Consider the following 16,080-nt stretch of genomic DNA (forward strand, 5'->3'; position numbering starts at 1 on the left):
ACATGCTCAGGACTCTAGCAACTCTCACAGGAAGCCCTGATAATGTTTGTACTCTGCTTACTTTGTTAATAAAGATGGTTTTAAAAATTATTATATCCTGAACTTTGATATTATCATAAAAAGAGAGTTTTTAGGTCTTAGGTTTCATCATTTACACTATTCTATCAAACTGTTCAAAGCAAATAAGAGGAAGAAAATAAACCCATTGAAGAGGCAGCCCTTGAAAATGAGATAGACCTCTTAACTATCCTCACAGGTATGAGGTAATGTAATGTTTAATATTGAATTTACAATTAACAGTGTCCCAAATGACCTAAGTAACAAACAGCTGGGTGTGTCTGTGAGGAAATTTTTAGATTATGTTAATTGGGGTTGATTCCATGGAATGAAATTTTCTAGTGAATAAGAAAAAAAAACTAATTGAATTCATTGCTTGCCATTTCCTGATTGAAGATGCACTGTGATCCCTGCCTTAAGGTCCTGATACCATGCTGTTCATGACAACAGACTGCACACTCAAACTCTACACCAGGATAAACAAACCTGTCCTTTATTAAGTTCACTGTGTCCTGTATATTATCCAAGCAATAAAAAATGCTAGAAAGAGTGACATTATATGACACATTGCAACTTACCATGTGAGTTTCAATGAGAAATTTGATAGGAAATCTCCATGAATGATGTGTTCTGTTTATTTCTCTCATTTTGGGGCATCATAAAATGGACTTTATACTTTATATTACTTGTTCTTTAAATACAAATCTGAAGGTTATTTTCTTAAAAAAATTAAAAAGAGTAAACAAATAGTTTTAAATGAACCAACTATGAGACTTCTTTCACAGACTTTGGAAAATATATTTAAGACATAATTTTGGAACCATGTCTTATGGAGAGGGATACTCAGATATGGATTCACATCCTCTGATCATGTGGTTTATTTTGCTTAGTTTCCCAGATTTTGTGTGCATTTGGTGACATAAGATGCCAGAATGTTCTTAGAGTCCCACTCCTCTACGCTAGTGTTCCTCTGTCATTAAAAATAAATGTAGTCTGATATGCTTAAAGTATGAAACCATAACTATTTTCAGTCCATTAAAAGCTTATGCTTTATTTCTCTTTATAAGCAAAAGTAGAAAATGTACATGTAGAAATTAAAGGATAAACCAAATGTTGCAAACTGTAGTTGCTCCAGAAATTCACCATGAATAAGTAGCCTCCATGCCCAGGATAAAGATGAAAAATCATCATAGAAACGACTACTTTAGACAAATGCATTGTATATGTATTTTCTTGTTTTACATTTAAGGTTATCAAGAATTAGAAGTATTTTCAAGTTGGCAGAATTATGTTTCTATAATTTTGTGTAAATTGTCCCAAACTTTAAAGAATCCTTGTGTATGGTGCTTTGTCTACATGTAGGTCTGTGAACAGTATGTATGCCCAGTAGTTGAAAAATACAGCATGGCAGCAGATACATCAGAACTGGAATTGCCGAAGGGTGGCAGTTGCCATGTGGGTGCTGGGAAGCTGAACCCTTCTCTTCTAAAAGAGCAAATACTCTTAACTGTAGAACTATCTTTGTAGCACACACTGAGTTAATTTTTTTGCTTAGGTAACCAAGAAGCAGAGAATAAGTAGTCCAGCTTTCTTGCATAAAACTAGTGGTGAAACAAAAGAAAATCAATAAAATGATGCCTAATAATATTCTGCTACAATCATAGATAAGTTCCTCATTCATAATGATCAGAGAAACTTACTGGCAGCAGATGGGAAAAGATATAGTGACTCACAGCCAGATATTTTGCAGAAAGAGCATCTAAATCAGATGTCCCCTTCAATCTGCCCCATCAGAGCTCATCTAAGGGAAACCTTGTGAAAAAGGGGATAGAAAGTGTGTAAGGGCCAGAGGGGATGGTGGACAGTGAGAGAATGGTGCTCTCTGAATCAACTATGCAAGGCACACATGAACTCTCTGAGAGTGAAACAGCAATCATGGGGTCAACTAAGGGCTGTACCAGGTTCTCTGTGTCTATATTATAGCTTTAAGCTCAGTATTTTTATAGAACTCCTAAATGTAAAAACACATGAAACTCTGAATCATGTGCCTGCTCTTAGGACCCTTCTCTTTCTGTTCAGTTGACTTGTTCCACTTTGACTTGAAAGGTTTTGTTTTTTCTTATTGTATCTTAGTTTATCATGTTTGGTTGTTATCCCTTAGAAATCTGTTCCCTTAACCGATATGAGTGTGTTTCCTATGCATATAGTTACATTGAAATAAAGTTCTAAACCATCAAAAAAAAAAAAGAAATCTGTTCCTTTCTAATGAGAGACAGAAAGGAAGTGGATCCACAGGGAAGGAGAAGAGGGAGGGGAAACTATAACAGGATATATTGTATAAGAAAAGAATCTATTTTCAATAAATAGAAAGAGTGAAAAATCTAGAATACTAAAAATTATATAATATTTATACATTATTATATTACTGCAGTAATTTCACTTATACATGGTATGCATGATTTTCATTTTTTCTTTTATGAACTACTAAAAATTGTTACCATTCCAAGTTCTTATTACTCCTCCATCTATTTTCTCATTTTAGTCTTTTACTATATCATTAAAAACTTTTGTTGCACAAAAATTGTGTTTAGGTTATTTAACAATTTTTATGTAAAGTTGATAATCAAATAAGGAAAAGTTAATTTGTATGTATGTGCATATGGAAGCAATTATAATTTATTACAATATTTCTGATGATAATACAACAGAGCAGGGATGGTCCAGGAACCATTGTCTGGCATGTAAGTTGTGGAGTATGTGGAAATTATACTTCAGCATCTTTATAATAATATCAATACCTAATATAAATAATATACATTAAATGTGTTTTAAAAATTGTGTGCTTGATTAGGCCTTAACCATAGATATTCAAAGCATCACTCAAATTCAAAGCATATTAAAATGTATAAGAGTTATATGGAATTTCTACACTGTATACAGTGTGAAATGTAAACAAATGTATAAAAACACAGGATAAATTTGATCATTAGTGGAGAGTACTTTATTGGGCTTGTGTCTTCCATAGCTCACACAGGACTACTGGTTCTACTTCTTAATGTGTGCTCACAACCTACACTTAGCCACTGACTTGTCTGCCAAGAGACTTTAAAAAATCTACAGGGTTCCTGGATCAAGCTTTAGGTCAGAGATACAACACTTGTCTAATCAACATAAAACACAGTCCAACTGACAGCACTTCCACATAAATAAACAAACAAATAAATAAATAAATAGGGCATTTTAAAAATCAACATGGTTTCTTTTTTGAGAAACATATATTCCATCCTGTTCAAGTTTTTCTTTATTTCTAAAAAGCCTGTGATATTTCTCACTCATGATATTTGATCTTTATGACCTTAATGTAACTAAACATACTTCTTTATATATAGTTCCTTCTGTCACTCAAAGAAATTCTGCAATTCAGCCATGCTACCATTTTGTGATTTAATCAAAACAGTCAGTTCTGAAGCACACAGGATAACAGAACTGACCTGGGGGCACAGTGATTTTTACTTATTTAATAAAGAGAAATTACCACAAGGTATAGGACTAACCACCTTTCAAAAACTTTGCCCGTAGGCTGTTGTTTATTCCAAAGTTATACATCTGTGCCAGGTTCCTACTGTGAGGCCAAACCTTTTAAGTTTAGACTCCATTTTAGAGAACATGACCTAAGTTTGAACTCAGGTAAACTTACAGACTGTTACATAGCATCAGTTTCCAACTTGAACCCCAACAAAAACTTGAGCCTAGTCTAGTCTCTAGGCTAATCACCAGCAAGACCATGTCTCTAGGATATACCTTTAACAAGACCAACATTTTCAGTTTATTCCTGCAACAAACCTGTACTCCCAGGTTACAAGCCTAACGACCACCAATGCAGAGAGGAGAAGAAATTAAGTTTATGATATGATTCCCAGCATATGCCAATTATGTTAAAGGTGAGAGTAACTTTCCAATTAGATGCTTGCACACTTACTCCCCACTTGCTGCTTACTATAAAGCCTTGCCCTGATAGATATTCACGTCTTGCCCACCACCAAAACCATCCTGTGTGATGGTGGTTTGTTTGAGGGGCCTAACCTAGATCAAATAGAATAAAGACCCTGTTGTGAGTTGCATCAATTTGGCCCCTATCTGTTTTTGGGGGGACTACTAACATTTCCCTGGTACTACACTACCAGAGAGAGTAGAAATATATTTGTATCTCTCAAACTTCTGCATTGAATAAACTTGTCTTCTCTCCTTTGTTCATTTTTTTAAATTTTATTTTTATTATTTTTATTGGATATTTTTTATTTATATTTCAAATGTTATTTCCTTTCCCAGTTTACCACCTGTAAGCCCCCTATCCCATCCCTCTCCCCTTCTTCTTTAAGGGTGTTCTCCTCCCCAACCATCCCCAATCCCCCCCAACATTTGCCTACACAGGGGGGGTCCAGTATTGGCAGGATCAAAGGCTTATCCTTCCATTGGTGCCCAACAAGGCCATCCTCTGCTACATATGCAGCTGGAGTCATGGATCTATCCATGTGTACTGTTTGGGTAGTGGTTTAGTCCCTGGGAGCCCTGGTTGCTTATTACTGCTATTCTTAGGGGGTTGCAAGCCCCAGCAGCTCCTTCAATCCATTCCTAATTCTTTCAGTGGGGACCACATTCTCAGGGTAATGTTTTGCTGTTATCATTCGACTCTGTATTTGTCACACTATGGCTGAGTCTCTCAGGAGACAGCTATATCAGTCTCCTATCAGTATGCACTTCTTGGCTGGTTCAACTGGAGGTTAGCATGTAGAATAATGTAAATCAATCCATTCTCAATTGCCCTGTACAAAGCTTAAGTCCAAGAGGATCAAGGATCCCCACATAAAACCAGATACACTCAAACTAATAGAAGAAAAAGTGGGAAAGAACCTTGAACACATGGGCACTAGGGAAAATTTCCTGAGCAAAATACCAATGGCTTATGCTCTACGATAAGAATTAACAAATAGGACCTCATAAGACAGCAAAGCTTCTATAAGGCAAAGGACACCGTCAGAGGACAAAATGGCAACCAACAGATTGGGAAAGGATCTTTACCAATCCTACATCCAATAGAGGGCTAATATCTAAAAAGATACAAAGAACTCAAGAAATTAGACTCCAGAGAACAAAATAACCCTATTAAAAATGGGATACAGAGCTAAACAAAGAATTCTCAGCTGAGGAATATTGAATGGTTGAGAAGTACCTAAAGAAATGTTCAATATTCTTAGTCATGAAGGAAATGCAAATCAAAACAACCTTGAGATTTTATCTCACATCAGTCAGAATGGCTAAGATCAAAATCTCAGGTGACAACAGATACTGGCGAGGATGTGGACCAAAAGGAACACTCCTCCATTTTTCGTGGGATTGCAAACTGGTACACCCACTCTGGAAATCAGTTTGGAGGTTCCTCAGAAAATTTGACATTTTACTACCTGAGGACCCAATTATACCACTCCTTTACATATATCCAAAAGTTGCTTCAACACACAACAAGGACACATGCTCCACTATGTTCCTAACAGCCTTATTTATAATAGCCAGAAGCTCGAAAGAACCCAGATGCCCTTCAACAGAGGAATAGATACAGAAAATGTGGTAAATCTACACAGTGGAGTACTACTCAGCTATCAAAAGCAATAGCTTCATGAAATTCATAGGAAATTAGATAGAAGTACAACATATCATCCCAAGTGAGATAACATAATCACAAAAAAAATAACACACAGGGTATGTATTCGCTGATAAGTGGATATTAGCCCAAAAGCTCGAATTATCCAAGATACAATCCACAGACCACATGAAGCTCAAGAAGGATAACCAAAGTGTAGATGCTTCAGTCCTCCTTAAAAGGGGGAACAAAAATATTCATAGGAGTATATATGGAGATAAATTTTGGAGCAGAGACTAAGGAACGGCCATTCAGAGCCTATTGCACCTGGGGTCCAGTCCATATATATACAGCCACCAAACCTCTCCATTGTTCTTAATGTTAGAAAATCATTTATTTAACTTAATTGACTGCATATAATTATTATGTGCAACCCCACATTGAAGTTCTTTTATATCATAAAATCACTAACTCAAGCTCACTGTACACAGTTGCCCATATACTCTGTGATAAAAACCCTGAAAAGCCACCTTCTATAAATTGCTAAAATCAAAACCCATGTTGAACAACCACATCTAACAGGTTTTAAACACTAAAGCAGGTCTTCACACTAAAGTCCTTTACACAGTAACAAAAATCAGTTTTAAAACAATTGAATAAAACAGATGTCTTATTCCTTCATAAATTTAAAACAATGAAATATTATGTGTATGGTGTATGAGGTGGTTTTCCAAATCAGATAATATGTACATAGAAGTATGTAATGAAGTAGAAAAGCATTGCTAAAACGTATTTTCTTATACAAAACAGGCTGAAATTCATTTAACTACCATGCCAGTAAATACTTGTATTGGAAACAATTTGTAGTTTCAAAAAGGGAAGCATTTTTCTAAGTCATTTTAATGATTCTATTTAAGAAACTTAAGCACTACTGTGTGTTTACACTTTTATTTATGGTTGAATGATAAAAGTAATATGTATTCTTGTATTCAGCCAAGTTAATGGCATTTAACACTGTCTCATACGCAAGTCTTGTTCTCTGTACTGTTAAATGTATAAGTGCTTGAAGTATGAGGTATTTCAGGTCATCAAAACAAGAGTTGTCTGGTAGAAGCAGCTTGACTGAAATTAATGGGTTTTGAGCTATCATATTTTAGAATATATTTAATTTATTTAATTTAATTTTAAATTGAGTTCACTTCTCAGCAAAATTCTTAAGAGCATAGTTAATTAACTAGGGTTCAAATTTTCCGGTGGATTCTAATTTGATGAGGGATTTCTTCTGGGCTCTTGATTGCAATATTTGACTTTTTTCAAAATTACAATTTCAAAATCCAAGTGTAAAAGCTTCTAGCCAGGAAGACAAATACATTACAACAATGGTATACAAAACCAAGAATACGAATACCTGTTAGTGTTTGAAAATAAATTTAGAAAGTTTAACTGTACAACCGTTATTTTCTTCTGCTGTGATTGAAAAATTCATTAAGATACAAGCTAATTTGAACAACAGCAGGGCTCACATCTTCGGGACATCCAGTGTGTCTGGATGAATACTGTGGGAAGCTATATTCACATTTTCTTTTTAAGGAACACAGAAAAATGTCTTAAATAATTTGGTTTGATTGGAAAATTAAATAAAAATACCTAAAGACTTAAAACCATCTTAAATGTGTTTACTATTTTCTTTCATAATACAAATAAATAAATGAATAAATAAATAAATAAGTGCTTTACCTCAGCAGATTATCAGTTTGTCTTCTCCTCTGAAGACCCCATAGTCTGAAGGTCTTTCAGGAGATCTGCCACAACCAGTCACACAGGACTCCCAGGAGACCTACAGCAAACAATGACACACAAAGGAGGGCCCAGACACTGTATTTATTGAATATAATACTCAAAGTTCTAACTAGAGAAATAAAACAACAAAAACAGATCAAGGGACAGAAATTGGCAAAGAAGAAGTTAAGGTATCACTGTTTGCAGATGATATGATATATATAATTAACCCCAAAAATTCTACCAGAGAACCTCTACATCTGATAAATAAATTTAGCAAAGTACATAGATATAAAATTAACTTAAATAAACCAGTATCTTTCCATAATACAAATGATAAACAGGCAGTCAAGGAAAATATGGAAACAACACTCTTCACCATAGTTACAAAAAGTACAAAATACCTTGAGTTTACTCTAATCAAACAAGTGAAAGATCTATATGACAAGAACTTCAAATCTCTCAAGAGAGAAATCAAAGAAGACCTCAGAAAATGGAGAGATCTCTCATGCTCGTGGATTGGTATGGTTAACATAGTAAAAATGGCCATCCTACCAAAAGCAAATTACAGATTCATTGCAATCACCATCAAAATTCCAACACAACTCTTCAAAGACGGGGAAGGGCAATTCTCAATTTCCTATGGAAAAACAAAAAACCCAGGATAGTGAAAATAATTCTTAACAATAAAAGAACTTCTAGGGGATCACCATCACTGACCACAAGCTGTACCAAAGAGCAATAGTAATAAAAACTACACTGGTACAGAGACAGAGAGCTTGCACAATGGAATAGAATTGAAGACTGAAAAATAAACCACACACTTTCCCACACTTGATCTTTAAGAAAAAAAGCCAAAAATAGAAAGAAATCTTCTTCAATAGATGGTGCTGGTGAATTGGCAGTTTTTATGTAGAAAAATGTAAATAGATCCATATTTCTCATCTTGCACAAAGTTCATGTCCAAGTGGATCAAGGACCACAACATAAAACCAAATACACTGAATCTAATAGAAGAAAAAGTGGGAAAGAACCTTGAACTCATTGTCACAGGAGAAATATTTCCTAAAGAGAACTCTAATGGCTCAAGCTTTAAGATCAAAATTGATGGGCATTCATGAAACTGAAGAGCTTCTGTAAGGCAAAGGACATAGTCAATAGGACAAACTGGGGGAAAAAATCTTCACTAACCCATATCCAAAATATATAAAGAACTCAAGAAGTTAACCCAAAAAAAACCAAAACCACTATTAAAAAATGGGCTAAAGAGCTAAATAGAGAATTCACAACAGAGGAATCTCAAATGGCTAAGAAGCATTTAAAGAAATGTTCAAAGGCCTGAGTCATCAGGAAATGAACGGTGCTGAGATTCTGCTTTACACCAATCATAATGACTAAGATCAAAAACTCACGTGACAGTACATGTTGGTGAGAAGGTGGAGAAGGAGGAACATTCCTCAGTTGCTGGTGGGGTTGGAAACTGGTACAACCAATCTGGATAACTTGGAGGTGCCTCAGAATATTGGAAATAGTTCTACCTGAAGATCCAGCTCTACCACTCTTGGACATACACCCAAAAGATGCCCCACCATGCCACAGGGGCACATGTTCCACAAATAGTGGCCTTATTTGTGATAGCCAGAAGTTGGAAACAACCCAGATGCCCCACAACAGAAGAATGGAAACAGAAAATGTGGTTCATTTACACAATAGAGTAGCACTCAGATATTAAAAACAAAGACATCATAGGTTTTGTAGGCAAATGGTTAAAACTAGAAAATATCCTGAGATAACTCAGATCCAAAAGGACATGTTTGGTATGGTCTCACTAATAAGTAGATATTAGCCAAAAATACAGAATACCTAGGATATGATCCACAGAACTCAAGAAGGTTAACAAGCCAAAGGGCCCAAGTGAGGATGCTTCAGTCTTACTTGTGAAGAAGAAGAAGAAAGCAATCTCAGGAGGCAGAGGGAGGGACTGGGAAGGAAAAAGGAGAACATGATCAGGTACATTGGAGTGGGGGAAAAGGACAGAAGCTATGAAGGCCAGCAAAATAAAAGGAAATTTGCAACCTCAGGGGTGGGGTGGGAGGTAGGGGTACCCTCTAGAATGTACCACAGTTTGGGAGGCAAGACTCAAAGGGTGAGTGGGATCTTAGATGAAATTTCCAACAGTGGGGAGAGGGAACGTTTATAGTCCACCTCCAGTAGAAAGATAGGGCATCAAATGTTGGAATTGGGATGCCCTCCCACAGTCAAAAACTCTAATCCAGAATTGTTCCTGTCTAAAATAACTTCAGGAACAAAAATGGAGAAGAGACTGAGTGAAAGGAGGTCCAATGACCAGCCCAAATTGGTATTCATCTCAAAAGAAGGCTGCAAGGCCTGACACAATTACTGATGCTATCATATGCTTACAGACAGGAGCCTACCATGACTATGTTCTGAGAGACCCAACAAACAGCTCACTGAAACAGAAGCAGATACTTACAACGAATCAATGATCTGAAGTCGGGGACCCCTGTGGCTGAATTAGAGAAAGGTTGGAAGAAGCTGAGGAAGAGGGCAACCACATAGGAAGACCAGCAGTCTCAACTAACCTGGACTCCTGAGATCTATCAGACACTGAGCCACCAACTGGCTGGTTTGAGGCCCCTATCACATATGCAGCAGAGAACTGCCTGGCCTGATCTCAATGAGTGGAGTTATTTGAGAACCCAGAGAGTGGGTAGGTTGGGTTCAGGGGGTGGGAGTGAGGAACAGCTTCTTGGAGAATGATGGTAAGAGGAATTGGATGAAGAACTCTGAGAGGTTAGACTGGGAGAGGGGTAACCACTAGACTGTAAAAAAAAGTAATAAAAAAACAAAGAGAGAGAGGGGAAGGGGAGAGGGAGGGGGAGAGGGAGAGAGAGAGGGAGAGAGAGAGGGAGAGAGGAAGAGAGGGAGAGGGGAAGGGGAAGGGGAAGGGGGAGAACACAAAGAGGAAGGAAATGAGTTGGAGGGTTCATGGAGGAGAGACTGGGAATAAAAGGAAGTGTTCACAAGAGCAGAGCACAGCCTTTTCTGTTGCCGGTTGTTTTCAAGAATAGCTGTGCTTATGCAATGATTCATGTAGTATATATGAGCAACTTCTAATTCTAAAGGGTCTTCTCACCATGGTTATTATTAAAAATGTAATTTCCAGAAACCAAGAAATGTAACTTTTCCTAAAGTACTTCACAGAATATATGTAATATTAGATGTATGGTTTGTAACATGAATTTAAGTGTCGATAACAAAGCACTTGATTTTTGTTTTCTTGGAGAACAAGGGCAGTATTGGGCATAAGATTCGATTGTTCTTATGGAGATACAAAGCTAACTCTCTGGATTGCCATGTAATAAAATAAACAATTGAAAGATAAGTGCATCATTTGTCAATAGTTTCAATTCTAAATAATAATGTACTGCACAGATGATTTAAATGAACTAGAAGAATAAAAATCAGAGAATAATTCTCTACAATCTCACTTATCTCTTGGCAAAGATTTTTTTAAAATAAAGCCTTCTTAGGTTTGTTTAATATCTATGGAACAGAAGAATTTCAAGTTTTCAATTATTTCAAAAATTCCAAATGTAGAATCTTATCAATTTCAGATTGGCATTAATTATCAAGTGATGTCTTGGTACCAGAACCCAGAGCTCACTGATACCCTCTGTGTATGGAGCCAGTTCCATCAACTGGTCCTCTGCTTGTCTCTGTCTCCTAATTAATGGCATCGGTAGATCCCTATGTGAGCCTACAGTTTCTATAGATACAGAGGTTCCAACTCCAGTTCTAACATTTCTGCAGCAAGCATGTTCCTGAACAATTGAACTATTTCCCCAGGCTTTCTATGCTTCTATTTTTAATTTTTATATTGCATGATTAGAATACAATTACATAATTTCACCATCCACTTTCTTCTATCCAATCCCTCCCAATTGGTTGCTGATTTTATATTTATATATATATATATATTACATAAATATACATTTTATACATATAATACATACCAATGTTATGTGAGTATATATTATATGTAAAGCAACATACATATGAGTAAAATTGTGCAAACTATATTTAAGAATACATATACATATATATGTGTGTATACATGCACACATATGTATGCATATATATATACATATATATATATTTATGTGCATATAATCCTAAATATTGCATGCTTGGTGTGTACATTGTTATGCATATGTATGTTTCATTATTTCATAAAATTGATCAAAAGAGATAGCTTTAATATTTTTAATTGTTTCCATATGACTCAAAATTTGGTGGAAAACTAACCACAAACTAAAAAAAAAAATAGGAAAATAGCAAAGATTAGATGCATCATCTCCCACTGTGGGTGGGGAAGTAATCTGTTAGTGGGAATAGAGAAGGGGACAGCATTTGGTATGTATATTAATAAAAAAATAATAAAAACAGAAAAATATGGAAGAGAATGTCTGTAATAAATAAGAGAGGGGGAAAGTGAACTTAAAGTCAGGTTATATATTTGCATATTTAAAAATGATCTCATAAAATTTCTAAAACAAAATTTAGAGAAAAATATTATCATGCATGTGGTATTGCATACTTAAGCTGCCACCAGTAAGCAAGTGATCAGTACTGCAACTTTTACTCCTATAGGACCTCAAAGGGAAGAACAATGGAGTGAAAGAAATATAGTAAAACTAATCATTAAGATCTTTCAAATATAAAAACATTTCATAATGAAGAACCAGGATACACACAGAAATCAGAAACTGCATACAAACAAGTAAAAGTAATAATAGCTTTCAGAGCATTCTATTTTATTAAAAACAAAATATAACCAAAAGAGAAATATATTTATAAAATTGTCTATAATATAATATTTTCTAACTACTGAAAATGCATTTTAAATATAATGATGAAGTAAGTTGTTCCTAATATAAAACTTTAAAAAAAGATTGCCGGGTGTGTTTTATACCCTACAAAGCCAGGTAAAGACAGTCTCAGGACTATGCAAAGTCACAGCAGACGGAGAGATGCAGCTCTGTGAAGAAATGGAGAGTATTGAATAATGAAGATTGAATGAAGTCAATACATAAAATGTTTTTATTTAAAAATGATAGACATAATAGCAAGAAAAAAGTGTATATTAATATTTGAAAATTAATTTTCCCTCTCTTAGTCTAAAACAACAGAATCATCTGGTATGAAATGAGTTTCTGTTAAAGTTTTTAATATGCAGATATCTGTCTATTTAATGTCAGTAGTTTTTAATCTATAAAGAGTACAAAAACTGGAGAAATGGTTTTCAAGAGTTTTAAGACATGCCGCAAAGAATTTCCTTGACCAGAGAAGAGTGTAGTAACAACCTATTATTTTCTGTTGTCTCAGTTTTCTGTTATGAACATAAACCCATATAAGAAGCAGCAGTCATGGAGAACCTCCTTCCTTTCCATGGAGACTTTGGCTCATATGCCCCTGTGGCTACCTTCCTGCCCTGAGTTTCAGAAAACAAAGCTGACTCCCAGAGACTGGTTCATCTCAGGCTCGAAAATAAGCTATGCAGTCAAGAATCGATTCCCCATCAAGTGTTCTTGTCTCAAGCAAGAAGGTAGATAGATACACATAGTTAGTACAAGAAAAGTTATATGCTATTATGCTAAGGGTCAAAACATAGTTTGTTCACTCTAAATTCCTAACAGTGTTCCTAAGCCTATCTCCCCAAGACTGCTCACCTGTGTGGCACATCTTATCTGAAGGTTAGGTCCATTCAGTCTCTAACAAAATTCTCTTGTTTGAGGGTCACGATCTTGAGGGAGACTCTTCAGCCGCAAGGCTGATCAAGATGCTGGATCTCTAGATGTGCGGAGCAGAGCATTGCTCTTAGCCTCTTCTCATATACTGTCCAGTGGGCGTCATGGGGTTCAAGGACCGTGTCTGCCTATCTTGAGTGAACCACGTTACTAGCTACTAGTTACTTGTGCAATTTTGAATGTAGTGATGATCCTGACTTTGCTATTTTAACAAGCCTAACGGGCATTTTTTTTATTAAGCTTAGTGTCATTTTTTAAATTATTTTACATATTTACATTCCAGGCATTGCCCCTCTCAGGCCCCCTACTACATGTCCTCATCCCATTTCTCCTCCCCCTTGCTCTGAGAGCTTATTCCCCTCATTCTACCAGGCCTTCTCCTGTCCTGGGCCCGCAAGATTCTAGAAAGTTAAATGCATCTTCTCCCACTGAGGCCAGACCAAGTAGACTTCTGCTACATGTGTTCCCAAGTTTAAAAATCATTCCATGTGGCAATTTTGGAAACCTAAAATTTTAGTGAATGTTATTATCCTAATTAAGCCACATAGAAATATACAGATGCCTTTGTTTTTTGTTTTTTTTTTTCTTTTTTCTTTTTTTCGGAGCTGGGGACCGAACCTGATGCCTTTGTTTTAGTGAAGGAATGAACATGATCCAGAGCAATTCACACAGATCTGCTGTGAACACTTCTTCTTGGAAGGCAGGGATGAATACATCAGGTAAAATTAAAGAAATAATAATACTTTCTTTGAAGAAGTGAGCTATATACACAAAGAATCCTGTGCCCTCCTCAAAAAGAAATTGACAACAGAGGGCTATTGTGATCACTGAACAGTTAAGAGTGCCTGCTGCTTTCTCAGAGGCTGATATTGTACAGAAGGAATTATTGGTGGCTCACAAATTCCTGGGACTGCAGGTAGGTGATCAGACACCTTGTATGGCTTCTGAGTGCATCCACTCTCATGTGAGTGTGAACACGTACACACACACGCATGGATGGGGGGACACCCACACAGTTTATAAAAACCAAAAACGAACTCTTAAAACTTCTACATAAAGGCATCAAAAGCAATATAGTAAAAACAAATGCACCTGAACATTTTACAAAAGCCAGAAATTAGGGTTTAGGAATGACCCTTGTAATAAAATAAACAGAGATGATAATGATAATATTGTCCAATAAGAGTAAGATAAATGTTTGTAGATTTAGATTGATAATTCTGATATTTGGAAAATACTCCAAAATCAAAACTTAAGAAACTTAAAAGAATTTGCAAAACAAGGTAGAATAATGACAATAATAATGTCAAAATAGTTATAAAATTATAGTAATGCACACTACAAAGTGTTTAGTAATACAATGGTAAAATACAGTAATTATAAAATTTAGTAATTGTGATATTGACCTAAAACCCAATATATAACAGATATAAGTATAAATGATAGACTAACAAGCTAATATGTACATGCACAATCACGCACAGTGATCTCTCAGTCTCCAACATACACTGATACTGCCACTCATGGGCACCCCCTTAACAATTTAAAGAGTGTGAGAATATCATAAAAGAAATAAAATGAACAATCTTTAGCAAACCCTAGCTTTGGAATAATTATGCATTAAAAAGAAATTATAGGAGAAACAACTTTCCTGATCTTGGCTTTGTTATCTTTAATATGGTGTCAAAATTGAATGCAAAAAATGAAAATTTTGAATTCAAAATTGTGAGTTTCTTCTCTTTAGAAAACATTGTTTGCTAGATGAAAGAGAAGACCCAGGTTAGGAGATCTTTTCATGTCATCCATGCTTCATAAAATTTATATGTTCATTAAATATGCAAAGCCAATAAAGGGAAAATATTTCAATATTTGTTCTTCATCATGGGAAAGGACCAAATATTACTGTAAATTCACGGAAAACTTTTCATATCATTGCTTATTTTGGAATTAAAATTATGATTATCTAAATCATAATTTTAGAATATAAAACAAAATACATTAAAATGATATTTTATTTGATACTGTTGAAGATGTGAAAGAAGTGGATCCCACCATCAATGGTAATGTCAGTGTAAGCTGTGTTGGCACTCTGAGTAAAGTTTGACTGCTTACATGCTCCATGCAGAGGTAACCCCATCTTTAGTCACTCCAATCATACATATATATACCTGGGTTCCTCACTGAGGCCACATGTAATTAGAACATAATTGTCTACTACTTCCTGGAAAAGTGGCTGAATATTGTAGGATAGGACTCAATGACCCTTTCTACACCTCTTCTATGAGGGGACAAAAACAATCACAGAAGCTCTCTTGTATTGATCTTTTTCAGGCCAGCATACCCGAACTCATAAGGATAGTGGCACTTTGGGCAGTCCTGTATCAACCTTGTGCATTTATTCCTTCTATTACAGGCAAAATGATGACTTGTGTGGAATGATGGCCCCAAGTAGTTATATTGTACTTTAAAAAATATCACCTATTCTGAGAAGAGAATCCTCATAAGAACTCTCAAAGGGGAAAGGAGGAAGGAGTACAGGGTCTTAAAACAACTCCTACTTAAATGTTTCCAAAATAACTCTTGTACATGCCCAGAGCTATGCCAAGCAATTCTACAGTGACAGTCATTGAGCATACTCAAGCCTATTCTGCAGGCCAGACCTTTGGTTACTGCAAGAAATACCTGTGAAAACAACTTTAAGAAGCTTGGTAAAGTTGTTTTCACAGGTATTTCTTAAAGACTATACATGGACTGACCCTGGACTCTGACCTCATA

The 16,080-nt window shown here is 35.7% G+C and overlaps 1 long non-coding RNA gene across 1 annotated transcript in view; it reads right to left on the reverse strand.

Moving 5' to 3' along the window:
* Window positions 1-16,080, reverse strand: part of LOC134485885 (uncharacterized) — an 84,269-nt gene that overhangs the window by 26,980 nt on the left and 41,209 nt on the right. The window contains exon 2 of the long non-coding RNA XR_010064186.1: window positions 7,433-7,532. This is a non-coding gene — a long non-coding RNA (uncharacterized LOC134485885). The remainder of the gene's footprint in view (window positions 1-7,432; window positions 7,533-16,080) is intronic.

The sequence above is a fragment of the Rattus norvegicus genome, chromosome 2 (assembly GCF_036323735.1).
Source record: "Rattus norvegicus strain BN/NHsdMcwi chromosome 2, GRCr8, whole genome shotgun sequence".
NCBI lineage: Eukaryota > Metazoa > Chordata > Mammalia > Rodentia > Muridae > Rattus > Rattus norvegicus.